The sequence below is a fragment of the Dermochelys coriacea genome, chromosome 2 (assembly GCF_009764565.3).
Source record: "Dermochelys coriacea isolate rDerCor1 chromosome 2, rDerCor1.pri.v4, whole genome shotgun sequence".
Classification (NCBI taxonomy): Eukaryota; Metazoa; Chordata; order Testudines; family Dermochelyidae; genus Dermochelys; species Dermochelys coriacea.
Genome location: NC_050069.1, coordinates 11304583 through 11317162, shown reverse-complemented (window position 1 = coordinate 11317162; position 12580 = coordinate 11304583). Strand labels below are relative to the sequence as shown.

The 12580-nt window shown below is 37.9% G+C and overlaps 1 protein-coding gene across 4 annotated transcripts in view; it reads right to left on the bottom strand.

The window, feature by feature from the left end:
- TRAPPC9 (trafficking protein particle complex subunit 9) overlaps positions 1–12580 on the bottom strand; it is an 874505-nt gene that overhangs the window by 268078 nt on the left and 593847 nt on the right. The window lies entirely within an intron of this gene.

Sequence of the window (12580 nt, the reverse complement as noted above, 5' to 3'; positions counted from 1 at the left end):
CCTGATGGCCAGTTTATATCCATTTGTTCTTGTGTCCACATTGGTACTGAGCTTAAATAATTCCTCTCCCTCTCCCTCCATGGTATTTATCCCTCTGACATATTTATAGAGAGCAATCATATCTCCCCTCAGCCTTCTTTTGGTTAGGCTAAACAAGCCAAGCCCTTTGAGTCTCCTTTCATAAGACAGGTTTTCAATTCCTCGGATCATCCTAGTAGCTCTTCTCTGTACCTGTTCCAGTTTGAATTCATCCTTCTTAAACATGGGAGACCAGAACTGCACACAGTATTCCAGATGAGGTCTCACCAGTACCTTGTATAATGGTACTAACACCTCCTTATCTCTACTGGAAACTTTACTGAAATCTGTGGATTTACACCGGCATAAAATTGGTGTTAAACAGAAGTAAGCCAGGACAAGTGCTTGGGAGGCATGCTTTGACCTGGACCTCTCACCTTGTTTGATAACTACAGAAGATACTTGTTGTTTGATATACATTTTTCTTGATAATAAAAATAAAAAATTCTACTCCACCTGTTAAAGTTTTTAAAAAGCTGCTTTTCAATTTAGAAGGCCACACTTCTGCTTAAAAGATCTATTTTTGCAACAGCAAATCTCTCAGGAGAACATTACTAAGGCCTAAATTCATCAAGATACTTAAGCAAGTGCTTAGTACTTAGTACTTTTACAGTCTAATAAACATTTTTGTTCAGAAATGAATTTGTAATATGTAATAATGCACATGCTATTTTTCTCAAAATTTCTGCAGCTATGAGGACAGAACACAATGTAGAACATAATGCAGAGACTAGGTAGGCAGGAGGAGATATCTTTAGAAAGATAAGAAGCTGGAGTCAAAGGCAGTAATTAAATGAAAAGGGTTCTGCCTCACCATGCTTCCTCCAAGAAAGAAACTGACCACCCAATAGACAGAGAAAAGAGCCACACACAAAAATCAACTGACTGGCGATCAAAGAATACTTAAGACAATAAGTGTCAGTGGAGGAAAGTTTACCTTTACTAACTTATTAAGCAGCAACAATGGTAATTATTTAACAATAGGACACACAGCCCTAATCTAAGTATAGTATGGATGAATTCAGAATAGAACAAAACTCGTAACACCAAGGCTTAAACTAGTATACGGCAGATATTAAGATAAATTAAGTGATACCATACTTTTTGCATAAAGTGTAATTTATCGGACCAAAATCTCTCTGCTCTTAAAACAATAGGACATGATATTGGGTTTTTTTTAAATTTTGGATTTGCTGAAAATAATTTTCTTTTGCTGGCAATGACTAAGAGACCACTTCTTTTCACAGCAAAATCCTTGATAATAAAGATTGAGGGCGAAATAGTCTAAAGAACCACAAAGTAGGCAAAAATGACTGTTTCTGAATCAAAGGCTTCCCATGATACTTCAGTAACTCTTTCAATTTCAGCAAAGATCTAGTACATTTATAGTGCTAGTTCCCCTGTGCCTCCTTCCTGGCCCTTCCAGGTAAACTCACACTTTTTCAAATCCCTTCTAAAACTCATTTTTTGTTAGTTTTCCATTGTTGACTTCTACCTTGTTTCCCTCCTTCCTGATTCTGTCCCCCTCACTGTAATATAACTAAACAAAGTAACTATCAAGACAGCTAGAATGGTAGGTATGGACGTTATACAGGTAAGTGATGAGTAAGCAGTTGATTAATCAAAGCATAATTAATTTGGTGTCAAATCAGCAAGACAGAAAATTTAAACAGTCAATTAATTCAGATATTCAAAGACAGTAAATAATTAATAAGGAATCAAAGAGTTTGTTAATTGTGTGACAGCAAATTAGTTATTAAGGGAATCAAAATGAGCAGCAATTAATTAATTATGCAGAGAATCAAATGAGCCACAACATATTTATTGAAGATAATCCATACAAATGGGCAGTTTAAAAGCATATGGGTAGCAAAAATGATGCAATGTATTAAAAGAAAAATGACTAGTAAGACAAATTACTGGTAATTGTAGTTAATAAAGCTATTAAGTAAATCAGTTGAATCAGGAATGAAAGAATCAGGTCAGAAATCAATTGGTTGAGAAGACTATTATGTAATCAGGCAAAGTAAAATAAAGTGTTGGGCACCCAATGGGATTTATTGAGTTACCTGGTGCTGATCTAGTGAAGAAGCTGAGGTTAACACATGGGAGTAGCAGCATTAAAAGGGCTTTCAGAGGTGTGACTTTGTTATGGTCTTTCACTGTTGTAACCCTCATCTGTCCAGTCTCCTCTCCATCACTCTGCATTGATTGCCATACTCTCCTCCCTTGCTGTGTTATGTCTAATTTAGATCATGGCCCGTTGCTTATATTTGTCTGAAAATTGTCATGAATATCTATTATGCTACATGAATAAATAAATATAAAATACATTGCCCAAACATTATCTCCAGCGGTTAATGCTCATAAGTTACTGTCATTACATTTTTAAATAAACTAATGGAAACTAAGTGAGTAGGACTTCTGTTTACCATTAGTCAAAGGGGATGAGACGTATATTATGACATCAAGAAGAGTACAAATTGATTTTCACTGACACGAAGTTGCAAACATTATTTTTGTAACAATTGGTGCTTTGCAGTCCAAATGACCTGAATATTATACTTAGAATATTCCTTTTCTTTTTGCGAATACAGACTAACACAGCTGCTACTCTGAAACCTATACTTAGACTGTGTATCTGTAAGAAATATTGTGCACTAAGTGCCTATTAAAATACTTAAATGCTCAAGGTGAATTTACTAAGCCACAGTGGCCTGTGTTCACTTTAGCTTTACTCACTTCCCATGTAGACTTGCCATTAGAAAGGCCAGTTTTCCATGTAGCATTCTTGACTTTCCACACTGTTAGGACCCTACTGAGCTCCTCAGCCCATATCTAGAGCATATATCAACCCCCATCCTTGAAAGTGAAGGGGACTAGATGAAACTCCCTTCAAAGACTATTGCTGTTAGAAGAAAAAGAGTTTTTGGTGAGCAATGTGCGGCATCCATTCTTCCCTCCAGGGGCTTTAAAGCACTCCCAGACCTAGAGTTTCCTACATGAGAGGAAAAAGCTAAGACTAGAGCTTGTCAAAAGTGGCCTTCTTTTGGTGCAAACAAAAAATGAAAAAGGGTGGGGTTTTTTATTTCTTTGGGGGGCGGTGCAAATTTTTTTTGGTGAAAAGACTGACATTTTTCTCCATTGGAAAAAATTCAAAATGTTACTGTGAATGTCCTTCTCTCATCATTTGAAAAGAGAAACTTTAAAAATGAGAAAAAGTCATTTAAATGTCAACATGTAACTTTCTCTCACTTTTTAACTTTTTTCCCACTCTTCGCCCCATGTTTTTAAGTGAAAAAGGTTAAAAAAACCCAAAACCTGAGTAGTAGGCATTTTCCCATAATTCTGAAATAAAAAAATTCATGTTAGCTGAAAAACTTTCCTATGAAAAAATGTCAACTTGCTCTAGCTAAGGACCTACATAAGCATGACCTAAAACCCACACAAAAATGCCCAAGAAAATTAAGTGTTTTAACTGTTATGCAAGATTTGAGCTAAGTTGTCCCTTATTAAAGAAACAGTGTAGACTCAGTGACAAAAATATAAATCTTCTGGAACTATAATAAACCTGTAAGGGCGGGGGAGGAGGGAACCCACCGCACAACTATTCACAAGTTGTAAAAGTAAACTGATCTTTTGACAAGGAAGCATTGTTTTGGTCTAAATATTAGCCTTTTATTATTTCACTGGAAAAAGTGGCTCAGTGGGGGAGAAAGTCTCACTAGAAACAGATTGACACTTACTATATTTTAAGAAAGCATTCCGTTCTCACAGCAACTACTATAAACTTCTTGGAAACCATAGTTTATACCTCTACTGTATTCCGAAAAACCTGCAGCTGCCATGGTATCTCACTTTCTTCAGCATAGCATTCTGCTCTGTGCTATTACGGGAGTAAACCCCCATACAGGTTTCTAACTCAAAATAAAAATGCAAGTAAGTTTCTGGAACCAATTCAAGGGCCAGCAGGGGGTCTTTATTAAGATAAAGGAAGGATCGTCCCTCTTCTGAAAATATTCCCTTCTCCCTACTGAAGGAGAAAAGAAACATACTTGCATTTGTTAAATTAAAACAAATCTGAAAGGGCCACTGGCAACCAGTTAGGGCCCAAATTATATAACTCTATAAATCAAGTGGAGAATGTCTGAATATCTATGGTTCCTATCACAGAAACTGAAGGTGGGAGAGACCAACCAAGTTCATCCAGTTGATTCCTCAGGGGTCAGAATAGGATAAGATACTTATCTGATAAGTTATATTTACTGGGATGAAAAAAAATCCAATACTTGTTCTTTTGAGAAAAATTATTGTACAAAAAAGTATTATTGATGAACATATAACAATACAATGCGAGTTCCCTCTTTTGCCATTTAGTGGCAGTTAACCAACTAATAAGAAGCCCCAATACATATTCTTGTGAACATCTCTTATCTAGGTAATTCTGTTTAGACACTGATATGTCCCCCTCCCCTGTATGATGCCAAGGCATAAGTAAGGAGGAAAATAAAGGCAGTAAATGGTGCCTCAGATAGCATTAGAAACACAGCAAAATAAAATGTTTGCCAAGTGGGAAAAGAAGCAAATCAATATCATTTATTTAATACGTTTCTAGATTGCCTAGCACTAGAGCATCTAGGGGCTTACAATAATAAAAACACAGCTTCAATACAGTACCAGCAGTGAGCAGCAACAAAATCAATCAAAAGTTAAGTGAAATAAATGCATCTTAAATTGTACCCTGAAACTCATGAAGCTCAAGCTCTAGCAAAGCGCCACAAGTTCCAAAGGCAAACTCTCTGCCAGTACAGAATAGTCTACAGAAAACAGCAGGAAGATGACATCAGCAGATCTTGACTGCGACAGTGATAATAAGCAAAGAAATTTTATTTTCAGGGTTTTAAGGAGGAAAATTACAAAGACACTGAAAGCAAATAATACAAAAAAAAAGAATTGAGAGGATTCAGTTCAGAGCAATATTGCAAAGTGAGGCTGTAGGCAAGATGTCCCCTCATGGAGAAACTAACTCCATTATAAGCATAAACCAACTCAGGGATGTACTCATAATTTGTGTTCAGAGACAGACTGCTATATTGGGCATTTTGGTCTGAAACTTTGAGCCATTACCCAATTCATGCCATTTTGAAAGAAGCCCCCAACAAGTAAGCTGGGTATTTAAGGCTTCCTTGCAGTTTCACAGAAGTCTGCTTATTACATTAGAAGCAAGCTGCCATCTTGAAATGAAGTTAAAACATGGCAGCCCCTATGGACTTGAAGAACCTGCCTGGAAACCAGGTACTGTACAACTGAAGTTGCTTATAATTCTGGATAGCTATGCCAGTTTTTATCCGATACAATTACTTCAGAATTTCTTATCAGATATCACAACAACACATCCACACATACATTCCTGGTTTACTTCAACGCGTAACATCATTTTTTAAAACGAAAGAGGAGAAGAAAGACCTAGGTGTATTAGTCACAGGATGATTATGAACAACCTATGTAATGTTGACCTAGGAAAAATTAGACTAGGGTAACCAATATTGTTTGGAAATTGTGACACAAGACTTCAGTAGGTCTTTCCTAGAAAACTGAGAAGAGAAGGAATGAAAGAAGCATATCCGCAATGCAGTGTTCCTTCTGTCAGTTAGACCTGCAAACTTTCTTAACAGCTCTCTAAACAGCAGCTGTGATTTCTTTCTCTAATTACAATTCTCTCTCTCCCCTCTCCCAACCCCAAAGTAATTTTAACATAGCTTCTTGTTAATTAACTACTTTAATTGGTAATGCTTCTTGGCAAATTTAGCAGCTTCTTGCAAGTACAGACACTAACAGCTATGTCTGGTAACAGTGCATATTTACCCTGATAAAATTCACAAAAAATTTCCTCTTTTGCAGATTGCAAATTATTCCAGCACACAAAAATTCAGTACTTTTTTTAATCCAAATCTCCAGCTGTGGAGTTTTAGGAACTCCCAAGGGCACAAAAGTCACAATCATGGAATTAAACAGGTACATACCGTACCACAAAGCTGTTAGGATCCCTTCATGCCTCACATGGAAATAAACTGTACACTCACAACTCTTTAGTAAAGACAAAAATCAGTAACAGGACTTAAGAATCTTTACAGAATTTGTACTTGGCATTTTCAAAATTCATTAGAGAATGCACAAGTGCAATCTAATATGGTTCAGCACATGCACTAAAATACCAAGTTTAAGTGTAGAATCATTGAAGCATAATTTTTAGAGAGTTAGAGTCCAAGTGATTTGTGACAAAATGAAATTTGTAGCTATGTACAGCATGAGTTTAGGTCAAAATTTACAAATTTTGTTTTTGTCCCAAAATGCTGACTCTTGTATTACAACATCCATAGTCAGCAATGTGTTGCCAATATTTTGAAGAAGGAAGTCTCAAAAAATCCCATTTTCCTTTAGCTGTGATATATCATTTCCCTGGGCTGCAGGCACTGCAGAGAGGAGGGGCTATCTAATCTACTGGTTGTCTTTTATGCCAACAATATTCTTATGTAACCAAGAAGCCACAGACAGGCAAATAAATGTGCCACACATTACAAATATTTATAATTTGTTGCTATAAAATATTGGTGTGTATGTGTAACCCACACACCTCCTGCATGTAGTGTTCCGGCCCATCTAGTGGCACCAAGACCACTTAATGAGTCTGCTCTACAGCCTTAGCTAACAGGCAGTTGGCTTTTAGCTCATGTGGTAGAGGCTCATACACTAAGCTCCTGCAGTCCCTGGTTTGATCCTGCCTGCCGACAACTGAGGTCTATCAGCATTACATATGGACAGTACAGCACAGCGTTCAGCTTGTGTGATTTGAAATGTGGTGGGGTGAAGACCTAGTATTTTCCTCCTCTCACTTTTTTTTTTAAATACTTGATGCTCGGCGCAATTTGAGTCATTCTAAAGGTAAAAGTTGCTTTTCAGAACAATTTTAAGGATTCCCTTAAGTCAAAGCCACCCACAGAGATGATGACTTTGCAGGATCTGGAGAGATGGTGGACTTCATCAGAAGCATGGAAACCACCCCAAACTACCTTGAAAGTTATGATGGAATTTTAATAAGTAGCTCGGGAGAACTCACTCCAGTTTGTCATTGCCACTATTGCCTATGCATGAGCATATCGCATATGCTAATTGCAAAGAGCTACAATTTTATAGCTGTGTAATAAAGCCAATACAAGAGAAACATTTAAAAATCATTCACAAAAAACCCACTTACGGATTTGTAATTTCTGCCCTGGAAAATCAGAGCTGGCAACTGAACTAACTGGTGACTAACAGTAAATGATAGCATGAAATTGCTGGACAGTAAACTGCTTGTGTGACCATGAAACCAAGTGTCCAGCTACATTTTCAGCCAGTCACATTTACCACATCTGATCTGCTCGACCTGCAGCATAACAAATAATTCACAAATTGGAATCTATAGAGCGATTAATGGATTTATAAGCCATAAATATCTCAATCTTCAATTACAGTCATCACCTTGCCAGAAAGGTGTCATTTATAATTTCACTATATGTATCTCTAAAACATTTATTTCTTCCTTTTAACATGTGTCTAACAAGCCAGATATATAGTGAGAATGTCACGTAATTTGCTCTCTTCCAACTCGGTGCTGAAGTTGGCCTTAACATTCGTGGGCTCCTCACTGAAGCCCTCTTGACAGAGCTCTGTCTCTTAAAAGGATGCACTGATGTGACTTTCACCCCACACTCTAATATGGAGTCCCTTTTGAAAGCACCCAAAACCAAAACCAAAACCAAGTGGTCAGTACTTTCAATACAGAATAATCTCGCTATCCTCATGCAGATAGTGGCGCTGGAAAACAACTATGCTTTCCTTTGGTAGGTTTCAGAGTAGCCGCCGTGTTAGTCTGTATCCGTAAAAAGAAAAGGAGTACTTGTGGCACCTTAGAGACTAAGATGCCACAAGTACTCCTTTTCTTTTTCCTTTGGTAGTCACCAATCCAAGTGCTGACTCGGTCTAACACTGATCATATTATTAGATCAGACAAGATCATAACCTGAGGTGATATGACAAGTAGTGAGGTAGATTACACCAAGAAATCAAGAATTACCATTAGAGAAACGTTACAATGAGAGTAGTGTCTATATAAGTATCTATAAACTCAGTTTATAGAAAAGTTAACAATCGACCTTGAACAATAAAAAAAAGTAGATGACAATTGTCAATTCATAGAACCACATTTTATTAGTAATTTCATCAGATTTATTCACATATCCTTGTATAACATCATGCAGGAGTCATTTACAGAGAGTTTCATTGAAATAAAAGTGTACTCCACAACTCTATGTTAGAGAAAAATCCCTTTGACTTCAGCTGCAATAGTGGGCTCTACACTCCACAATAGGCACCTGCACACTGAAGAACAATCTATGTTTGAATCTGTGAATTCCGTTAATCTCAAAAAAACAAAAACAAAAACAAAAAAACAAAGAAACAAACACACCACATGGAAATTTGTCTATTAAATAATTACAAACAGTGAAGTTTTGTCCCAGAAAACATTTAATCAATAGGGCTTTTTAAAGCTATTTTCGAGGGGACATAAATTAAACCTCTAATGCTAATTAACAGAACTGCTGAAGGTTCCACTTAAACCCCCTGAGCCCCAAAACAGGACATTCAGAAGAAGGCTGAATCTCAGGCTAACACACTGGGCTAAACTTTACAATTGCAGCATGATTCAGCTCTGTGTAGGTATATATATGTCCCTGAACATAGCTATATGCTTAGTTATAGTAGTACTGCACATGATTTTAAATAGTTTGCAGCTGTACCCCAGAACAACTACAGCATCTCACTGTTTCAGTTCCGTACTTTCTCACTTCTGTGTCTTTATTAGACCCTTACTCTTACTTCACATTTTTGAATTCCATTTTGAAAATACTGAAAAAGAAAAGAAATCTCTCAGGTATGATATGGTGAATTACTTTATTTATTTTTTTAATAAAGTACTGTGAAGATACAGTTCAAAGTTGTACTTGTTTGAGAGATATTAGCAAGTCTGCCAGCATTCCCAGTTTTAAGTATATGAATGAATCCCTCTCCAACTGGTAAAATCTTTCAAACTGGAAAAATTAAATAATGCAATGTAAATGTGATGCTGTAATTGCATACCAAACTTATATTTAAATAGTTAATGCAATGGCCATTAATAGCCCCTTGCTGGAATACTACTAAACTGTTACTAACATTTACAATTGTGATACATTATACTATTAGCATATTGTAAAGCTCCTACAGTTTAACAACAAAACAAAAACTGCTGCAGGTGACATAAAATTTATTAACACTGATACATTTTCAGTTTTGAAAGTAGCGTCTTCAAATGGAAATATGTCAACCTTATTTCATTCTGATGGTTGAAGAGGGACCATGTACCAAACTACCCAAAGGAAATTACACTTGTATGTCTAAATATGAGAGACATCAGATGATCAATAGGCACTAGTCTATTTGCCATGCTATTTACTTGTCAAAAGATTCAGCTTTGATAGTTTTAATATGCTAATGTTTGCAATGACAAATCATTCAAAAATTCTGAATTTTTTAAGTATGAATTTATTGGTCATAAAAGCAAACTGCTATTGACTGCTCTTGAGATTATTGTCTTCAATTAAGCCACAGAACAGTGGCAATGCAAGCTTCCCTCATGCTCCCTTGACAATTGTCCTTGATCCTGACGAGAAGGAACTACCTCTAAAAACAAAGAGAGGTCAGCTCCACTTCCTTTCAAATCCTAGCCCTCTCTGTTGAGACTGGATATTGTGGTGGAGATTTTTGAGATGGGGAGTCAACAGTGAACAGAGTGAGACCTCCATATTCATGTCACAGATCATGAAAAGCTCTTAGATAGGAATGACTATCTAGCTGGACGTGCACAAGTCCAAGGGGCCGGACGAATTGCATCCGAGAGTGCTGAAGGAATTGGCGGCTGTGATTGCAGAGCCCTTGGCCATTATCTTTGAAAACTCGTGGCGAACGGGGGAAGTCCCGGATGACTGGAAAAAGGCTAATGTAGTGCCCATCTTTAAAAAAGGGAAGAAGGAGGATCCTGGGAACTACAGGCCGGTCAGCCTCACCTCAGTCCCTGGAAAAATCATGGAGCAGGTCCTCAAAGAATCAATCCTGAAGCACTTAGAGGAGAGGAAAGTGATCAGGAACAGTCAGCATGGATTCACCAAGGGAAGGTCATGCCTGACTAATCTAATCGCCTTTTATGATGAGATTACTGGTTCTGTGGATGAAGGGAAAGCAGTGGATGTATTGTTTCTTGACTTTAGCAAAGCTTTTGACACGGTCTCCCACAGCATTCTTGTCAGCAAGTTAAGGAAGTATGGGCTGGATGAATGCACTATAAGGTGGGTAGAAAGCTGGCTAGATTGTCGGGCTCAACGGGTAGTGATCAATGGCTCCATGTCTAGTTGGCAGCCGGTGTCAAGTGGAGTGCCCCAGGGGTCGGTCCTGGGGCCCGTTTTGTTCAATATCTTCATAAATGATCTGGAGGATGGTGTGGATTGCACTCTCAGCAAATTTGCGGATGATACTAAACTGGGAGGAGTGGTAGATACGCTGGAGGGGAGGGATAGGATACAGAAGGACCTAGACAAATTGGAGGATTGGGCCAAAAGAAATCTAATGAGGTTCAATAAGGATAAATGCAGGGTCCTGCACTTAGGATGGAAGAATCCAATGCACCGCTACAGACTAGGGACCGAATGGCTCGGCAGCAGTTCTGCGGAAAAGGACCTAGGGGTGACAGTGGACGAGAAGCTGGATATGAGTCAGCAGTGTGCCCTTGTTGCCAAGAAGGCCAATGGCATTTTGTGTTGTATAAGTAGGGGCATAGCGAGCAGATCGAGGGACGTGATCGTTCCCCTCTATTCGACACTGGTGAGGCCTCATCTGGAGTACTGTGTCCAGTTTTGGGCCCCACACTACAGGAAGGATGTGGATAAATTGGAAAGAGTACAACGAAGGGCAACAAAAATGATTAGGGGTCTAGAGCACATGACTTATGAGGAGAGGCTGAGGGAGCTGGGATTGTTTAGTCTGCAGAAGAGAAGAATGAGGGGGGATTTGATAGCTGCTTTCAACTACCTGAAAGGGGGTTTCAAAGAGGATGGCTCTAGACTGTTCTCAATGGTAGCAGATGACAGAACGAGGAGTAATGGTCTCAAGTTGCAATGGGGGAGGTTTAGATTGGATATTAGGAAAAACTTTTTCACTAAGAGGGTGGTGAAACATTGGAATGCGTTACCTAGGGAGGTGGTAGAATCTCCTTCCTTAGAGGTTTTTAAGGTCAGGCTTGACAAAGCCCTGGCTGGGATGATTTAACTGGGACTTGGTCCTGCTTTGAGCAGGGGGTTGGACTAGATGACCTTCTGGGGTCCCTTCCAACCCTGATATTCTATGATTCTATGATTCTATGACTTTGGCGTAATAACAAGAGGTCAGGCAGATGCCGTGAATACTGTTAACTTATTAGTTGAACTCAGCATCTAAAGATTGGGCCAGATATCAAGAGGGTTTTGTGGGAAGGTCCAACAGCTATGACATTGGTGACGGTAGTGTATCAGGCAACTGTGATGAAATGTGGCAACTGGATTACAGAATGGCCACCTGTGGTCCCTCCCTCCTTTTATTTTTGTTTTTCCTAAAGGTGTCTGTGACTTTTACTTACTGAATTGTGATTAGGAAGTTCTTTCTAGTTCAAACACTCATTCCAGGTAAAATCAAGGTGCTCTGAAATCCTTTATTCCACCCACCCGCCCATTCAAATTTACTAAGGTTCAGATTTTACAGACATGACTATATATTTTCCTTCTCTTGTGGAATTTGAAAGAGACTTTTTTTCTCCCCAATTGTATATTTAAAAGCTAAAGCTATAGTTCATGACTCACCTTCCATTCAACTTTTCTGATGTTAATAAAATGTGTCTATGTTAAGGGGATCATTTTTCCATGCAATATTAAGGTGGTGACACAACAGCAAAGACTGGATCAACAGTTTTCTCTTCCAATTTAATATTTACAGCATTTTACACCAAAGTAATTTTTACCAACCAATATGATTGGTTTTTCATGGCTATAAAGAAGCACTGTTGATCAATCTCTGAATTTACCAACTCAAACCTACTAGAACCAACCTCAAATTACAGCAATCAAAATCATTTACTTAAATTATTGATGTATAAAACCTGAGATTTTGCATTAATATCACAGCAATTCTAGGAAATGTAGTTTCCAAGAAAATAACCAGACTATGAGACATTTAAGAACACTGACTACTTGAAACATCAGTTATAATTGGGTTGTCACTTTATCTCTCCAGTTTTCTCCTTTAACAACTTTTTAATTACTGGATATTCAGCCCAAACTGCTATAGTTTTGAAACATAACTGTTAAAATATTGGCATCTAGATCTTTAAAAAGTTCAG